This window comes from Mytilus trossulus, chromosome 10, assembly GCF_036588685.1.
Source record: "Mytilus trossulus isolate FHL-02 chromosome 10, PNRI_Mtr1.1.1.hap1, whole genome shotgun sequence".
Lineage (NCBI taxonomy): Eukaryota > Metazoa > Mollusca > Bivalvia > Mytilida > Mytilidae > Mytilus > Mytilus trossulus.
In genome coordinates this window covers 33,948,921-33,957,356 of record NC_086382.1, presented here as the reverse complement: position 1 = coordinate 33,957,356, position 8,436 = coordinate 33,948,921, and positions in this window count along the sequence as shown.

Genomic DNA, 8,436 nt, shown 5'->3' with positions numbered 1-8,436 from the left:
ACAACATATGTTGCATACAACTTTCCAAAGAGACATGTTTAAAGCATTTAATTCTTCAAACAAATCATTTTTCTTATTCTAATTTTTGTTTTAAAAAAGTGGATCTATCAAAGTTTTAATATTTTCTCTTTCTGAACTTTTTCTTCCCTCAGCTCGTTTATGTCAACCTTTGTTTTTGTGACACTTGACCAAACAGGAAGTTGTGTAAGTGCCTGTTTTTATCTTAATTGGAAATAAGCAACAATGTGTATTGAGGTAGTTTTCTTTTGCAAGAGGCAATTGCAACACCCTTGTGACATGGATGATAACTGTCACACAAGCATAAGCCTTTCGAAAAGGGCTAGTTGACTCTTAGCTGATGAAAATGGAAAGTGCTATCGCTTTGTAGATTAATTCATTCACTAGAATAGCCACGTGCATCAATCAACAAATTTTACCACACACGCGAGGTCACACGTATGTATCGTTTAACGTTGTTGTTTCCTCCAGAAGATTCGACTATTTATAGATAAAAGTTACCTGTGTAAAATCTACATGCTAAAATAGAGAGGACAAATCCGATACTCTACGAGGTTAAAGGACATTTACTAGGTTTGGATTGTCCTAACCAATCAAAAAACTTTGATTATTCAAGTCTCGTAATATTCCAATCAGGTAGCAAGAAAAATTCACGCACTAACTGTCCATCGTTCAATTCTGAATATCGACTCCTGTGAGTCGATTACAAGTTTGACCTTTCTTAAAACAGCCGAAGACTGCTTCGCTCTATCCTAATTTAAGGTAATATGTAAGCATGTGATATTTTTAGATATTGATTGATACAAATTGGATTTGCTTTTAGAGTGTGCGCTATACACCCTTGCTTTTCAAAAGTGCACTGTTCACTTTACTTTTTGAAAACATTTACAAATAGACACGATTCTAGAAGTGTGCCTATATTGGCAGATTATGCATATTAGTGCATATTATCAAATAAACACGCATTAATTATTGATATTTTAATATTGAATTTCATTGTGCAGTATATGCATAATAAAACGAACATGAATCATTTACTGTTGATCGGAACTGTAATACACATAGCTAATTTTCCGTATTTGATGCCTTATCCTGAGACGGGAAAAGTCTGTAATTATTTATCTCATTTAAGCAAATAGTTGTTGCTATAACTCAACCGTATCATAAAACAACCAATCAGATTATATTTGTGTATAAGTAATTATTTCAAGATGGAGTGTATGTCGACTGATACTAGCTCCGCACCTTTGTGCGAAGCAAATAGACGATACTCGAAACTATTAATTGAAAGAAAAAAATCCATTTGAAAAATTTACATTAAAGGGGCACTAGCTGTCAAATTCATGTTCACAGATTCTAATCATGTTCTCATATTTGATTTACAACAATTTTAAACATTCATCGCAACTATTAAGAGTCTAAATAAAACAAGGCACAGGCATGAAAATACGTAGCTTCGTTTCGTGTTTATTTGAGTCTAGACGCCATCTAATTATTTATGACGCCATCTAATTATTTATGGAGTTGACCTCTATAGTCATCCGATGACCATATAAGCGATGTAAACATAAATATAGATATAAATAGATTATGCAAACACGTGCTGTTGAATTATTCTAGGTCTATTAATATTCATATTACAGATAAAAAATAAATGTTTATCATCGTTTTTACCTGTATTTAAATGTCTTTTTGTGGATCGAATCAGTTAATCAAATGATTAATCTTTGTTTCACTTTCAATGTTGACATTCTCTTCCTTTAAATAACTTTACACATACAATCACGTGTTATCCATCACAAGCAAAGGGGTTAAGTTAATGTTCACATGAATACGGATTCAATGTGGTCGAGTTATTCACATGCAAGTGAATACTTCATAATCAATAGTTTTTTTTCTAATTTTGACAAAATTGAACCTTATTGGCTACTAAAAAGGAATTATTATTTCACTATTTGTATTTCATTACTGATTGAGTTAAACAAAATAATGTATTAGGTTTTTCATATATCTCGTAGCTAGTGCCCCTTTAATAATAAAAAGAACAGAAAAGACAGTTCAAAAAGAGCGTTTACAATATCTTTCACAAATTTTTTCAAGTGACCAAATTATCATAGTAGTAAAAATCTGAAATTTTCATCTAGTGAGAAAAATCTTATGTTAAATTTATTTATATGCGTGCAGAAACGAATTGAGTTTGCAAAAGCTGAGACCACCATTGTATTTAGTGATCTTTCAACTATACTAATAGACTCTTTGAAACCAAATGACAGTAGACTTCAAATATTTCTTATTTTATCATTTGAGTAAAATAAGTATGGTAGAAAAAATGTCCATTTAAGTGTACGTCAGAAAATAACATAAAAACACACACAAGACAAACTAAAGCTGACTTTGATGGGAGGTATTGTGTTTGATTTTTATATGATCAACCATGATAATCTTTGCATCAGTTTATTGAGGTCGGGAGCTAAAATGTCAAAATCTGCTAGCAGTCCTTAAAGTTAATTGTTAATTTATGTATATCATCGTCATTTTTCCTTTGTTTCTTTTGTAATAAATTTTGACATCTGACATCTACGGCGATATCATTTTGCCAATCATTTCAAAAGGCCTAACTTATCTTATAGACACAAAACATAAACTACAAACAAAATATTAAAGTCAAACAAAGTGAATATCGTAGAGTACTTCCAGTTCACATTGAAGAACAATATTTATAGTTTCATGGGTTAAGTATAAAATAGCACATTTGATAAATCTCCTTTCAAACCGAAAAAAAATGTTTGTATTTTGATAAGAAGTGACATATTACATTATACATATCAGGTGAATATCTTTATATCGTGTTATTAAATTCAAAATATATGTATTTATTCCGGGAAACACAATTATGTCTGCATTCATCATTTTCTGTGCAAAAAAGCATTTCAGCAAACATATCTTATTTGTTAGCAACTAAAAAATCAAACCTTGTCAATAGATCCCTATCTCGACAGATTACCCGGTCATTTAAAGAGGGCTTAAATGTAGAAATTGTTTCAAGTGTGATTAATAAAGAAAACTCATGTTAAAAGTTGTAATTTGTTGATAAATAGCCAAAGCTGTTAAATTCATTTAAAGATAGTGTTCTCTGTTGTGACTCACTTGCATTGGACAACACAAAAAAACCTGCAACATAATAAACTTTCAAATACTATGTATTCAAGCAAAATTTCAGTGAATTTGTCATTTTATATTTTAACATTTTTAACGAATATCGACGAATTTCTCCTTGAAATGGATCATACATCGAATCCTGGAGTAAATAATCAGTGTATTTCGATGGATACATGTATGTATTTAGCGGAAAAGAAGGAATTAAGAAACCAGATGTTTCAGTTCCAAATCGAAAACGAAAAAAGTAAAAAATACTGACAAATCAGTTACAGCATAAGCTATCTGTTATAGATGACAAACTACTTGAAAATACGAAACTTAATATTACAATATAACATGAGAAGTAAGAGCAGAAATATCGTGAATTGGAATTTAACTTTTCTTTACTCCAGCAAAACAATTTATTGCTACAAGACAGCTACGATCTGAAGCGGACGAAAAGTGTTGCGCAGGCGTTAGACTTACATGCGGTGCAAAGTAAAATGCATTCACTTGATAAAAAAACTACCACACTGACGATCAATCAGAATGCTAGAAGTCAAGATTTTTTTGCCTTGTATAATATGACTCGTGTTATTGAAAATAATGTGAATCGAATGGGAAAACAATTTACAAATTAAGTTTTAAGACAAAACACGACAGTGACAACATTCAACGACCTAATTAGTAGATTTCATGATATTGAAAATAAGCAAAATACATCTTGCGCTGAGGTCGAATCAAAAATAAGTTTACTGGAAGGCAAAGTTTCAAACAACAGTAAAAAAGGTAAATTTGACTCTGAAAAAAAATCACTGGTGATATATTTATTTTAATTGACCCATCACTGAACATATGACATTTAAAATCGGTGATTTAAATTAGTATTAAAAATATATGTGAAATAAGTAGTATTTTATTTTATGCTTGTTAAAAGGTTGATGGAATGTAAGGACTTATTGAAACCTCCTTGAAGACAGTAAACTTTTATTAGGATTGTTAATTCAAGTTGATTAGCATATAGTATGTTCACGATTTAATGATTCCCCGTAGGAGATTTACATCTAAATATATCATATTAGAATTACGACCAAAGTACTACATGCATACAAGTGTTTAGTCCTCGCTTTGAATGTAGTGTCCGTATTCTTCATAAACAAACAACCCAAGATGTAAGAAATTATCAACCATTTCCTTTGTCTCTCCAGCAGACACAACTGTTAAAGATATGTAGTGATCATTGTCTGTGTACGTTGTAGAAATTCACAGTCATGTCCAATATGAATGGGAACGTAACACCCATGCCTAATGAACGGGTTGTGTCGTCTTTGTGTATGTTAAAGAACCATGTCAGAACTGTATGTAGTTTCTTGCAAGGCAAAATTAGTAGGTCCGTTAAGGGCCGATTTTGGCCTCTTATTTCAGATTTATCAGACGAAAGATTTTGGACACTTTTTAAACACTTAAGTGTCTAAATCATTTGATTGAATTAGTTTATGTGTAATATTTTAAGTGATTAAGTCATTAAAAACGCTCCGATTCAAGTTCGAATATGAAAAACCTATCCAATATGCCAAAAAAATGTCTCTTTTCAGATGGTTTTTGTCAAAAATGAAAGTGGCCGCATCCGTGTTCTTCCTCAACCTTTATATATGTTATGTACTATCATAAAATACAACTTTAATTTCAATATCAAGAATGAACACAAATGCGACCACCTCCATTCTAGTCGAAAACCGTCTAAAATTTAAATAAAATGCTAAAATTATGACGATTTCAGTAATTTAGCATGACTAAATGATGCTAGTACCCGATATATGTGCATTGTATTGTCACAAAGAGCCTATATTTATGCAGCAGATGCATTCTACTTTCCAAAAAATAACTAAAAGTTTACATTTTAACAGTTTTGAAAAACTGCCATATTTTGGGGCCAAAAAAGGGGTCTTACTAGACCTACTCCTTTCCGTCCTTTATCTAACAAATCTAATACACGAATACACTAAACTTTATCTTGGTTGCCATTTCCTACATAACCTACTGTTCCACTAATGTATTTGTTTCTTCCTGAACGGATCTGAATGTACATTAAATGTTTTCCACAAGACGCAAAACAAGCAATTGTTAAATAATCATGCAAACTGATTGCCGGCAAAAGGGGAAGGCCCGGTAAGGACCGATTTTGGCCTCAAATGTCAGCCGTTCATCTGACTAAAGATTTTGACCACTTTTTAAACACGTTAGTGACTATATCATTCGAATCAATTAGTTTATGTAAAAGATTTTAACTAATCCAGTCTTTGAAAACGATCCGATTCAAGCTCAAATTTGAAAAATCTACCAATTATGCCGAAATTTTTTATTTTTCAGATTTTTTTTGGTCAAAAATGAAAGTGGCCGCATCCGTGTCCTCAACCTTTATATATGTTATGTATTATCAAAGAATACAAGTTACATTTCAATATTAAAGATGAACACAAATGCGGCCACTTTCGTTTTACACGAAAACCGTCTAAAATTTAACTAAAATGCTAGAATTGTGAAGATTTCAGTAATTAAACATTATTTAATGGTGCTAGTACCCAATATATGTGCATTGTATTGTCAAAAAGAGCCCATATTTATGTAGCAGAAGCATTCTACTGTCCAATAAATTACTAAAAATTTACAATTTAACAATTTTGTATAACTGCTATATTTTGAGGCCAAAATGAGGTCTTACTGGACCTTCTCCTTTACAATTATAGAAAAAAAATAATAAAGTATATATATTTAAAAAGAAAATCATAATAAACTTGTGTGTTACATTGTTTATTTGTTTGAAAACAAAGAAATAGTTTCGAATTTCCAAAAGCGTTTGAAGAATTAGAACTGAAAGGGGAGTCAAATCAGTTATTTTTTCCTAACTATGCAGGCCGTTTTCAGTTTTTTGTTTACTTCTTTTTCATGTATTTTGTCAATGTTTCTTTTCTATCCTTTTAGATAATTTTATTATTTGATATAAATATTCCTCACATACCAACTAAAGACAAAGGCATACCACAGTCCGTGGAATTCAAAATTTATACTAAATTAAGAATTTTTTCACAGCTTACTGTTTTTTTTTCTGAAATTCAACCAAACTTTACTAGATTACAACATTATAGTTTCATATGAGATACTTTAAGGATTTTACTCAAGAAGTAAATTTTCCATTTGCTCTATTTGCTGGTGCTATAGTGCAACCATTTTCAATTATATTATTAGATTATACAGATTATACTAATTCACGTTTGAAAATATTTTGCTGATAAATTTTTATTGACGGTTTACGTGTTACCTAATGCATACATTTATTCTGTATATTCCTGTTTATCAACTGTGAAAGTTAAATAATAGTATCGTTGACCTGTACCTGTAAAATAATAATATCCTTCTAACATGTATATACTAGATGAACTAGACGTCAATTATAACGATTTCATTTGAAGAATGAGGGTAAATATTGTTTATTTCTTATTTCAAAGTGGTCGATAAAATATCATTTTTAAGAAAGAACTAATAAATTTGTTTGAAAATTTTAAGAGTCATACTTCAAATAAAAAAAAAGTTGAAGATGTTTAATATACTTTTAAAAATGGCTAAGTTTAACTACAAGACAAGTTTCAATAGATATTTTTGTAACAGAAATTCCTAAATCTTTATTTTTAAATTATTGTATTTTCCTACCCTAAGTATAGCTGATACATTTCCCGAGTAAAAAGTGACCATCACCGATCTTTACCAACAAGACCTCTATTGAGAACATTTCAATGCTGGGTAAAAACCGCAAATCAAGGAAGTAAAAACTTCAAGTTGATTCTGAAAAAAAACACCCAAATAGACAACATCAAATACTTTCACAAAGTTTAATAAACAAATAAAAAGTACATATCAAAATGAACATTTATCTATCAACTGACTTATTTTTCACGTTCTCATGATTCTGTGTTGATTGTTTTTTAATGTCACATTATGGTAAACTTTGGCAACACACAAGACGATTACTAGTTTAATTAATTAAAAACAAAATTGCGCCCAACAAAGAGAATGAATATGTTTTCTAAAGATAATACACAATGGAGTACAAGTTATACATGTGCATGAGTAAGAGGAGGACCGTCTCCCCATACTCCGATAAAACATGACCTTTGGGTTAAACAAATACCGAAATCTTTATCAAGTTATAATTTTTAATCTTATCAACGATCATATTCTGATAAAGAAGTTGAGTTCAGCTATATCAATAAGGACACCATTATTTTGAGATCGTTTCCTTTGTTTTCTTGTAGGCTAGATAGTCTTATTCGTTTGAGGCCTTGGATGGGTAAAACTAAATTTGTATATATTGATTAGATATATTGGAATAAAAGGATTTATATACTAATGATATTATTAGTTACAAATTGAATGGTATTTAATTTGTCCAGTCTGAATACTGTTAAACTAACCAGTGTACCTGTTTGTCTATGTTACCTTGATTTCTTGAGTTTGCAAATTGTCTTATATGAATTGTTATATTGCTGAATCTTTTGGGAATCCCTATTACTACTTTACAGGTCAATTGTATATACTTTTCTCACATTATTTAATAGTCCTAGAGTTTTCAACAGGGTATGCAAGATTTGGTTAGATTGATTGGATTGAATGGAAAAATGCATCTGTAGTATGTATATGACCTTTATGAATGATAATACAATTAATTAACCATAGCATGCTTTAAATCATTAAAGATTGATAAATGATTAGAATATTAAATAATTACTTAATTATAATAGAGCATTGGAGTGAAATGATATTAAATAGAAAGAAAGAGTTTTCTTGTGTATAAATAAGAAGTAAATAAAATAGTTAAATATTCATTTTAAACTTTTATTATGTTTTAGTATCTAAGGGAACAGATTTTCATATTTTTGGTATGTGTTCATATTAGAAGTCATAATATAGACATGGAACACATTAGTTATGAATTTATATTTATCTTCAGCTTAATATTTGATGTAGCCTATACACATATGAAGTCTTGTGACCTTCAAACTAGCACTTGAGGTAAGCAAAGAGTTGTATTATGTTGTTTTATAATTTGGTTAGTTATTTGATTATGTTGCTTACTTTGCGTTGCTGAGTTGCTACATGTAGATATTTTAATGTTTTACCGTTTTGCTTAGTTTATAACTATTGATGGAATTCATGTAGAATATATTATTAACATGGTACCAGAATATTTCATTAAGTTTATGAGATGATAACTAATAAATGTAA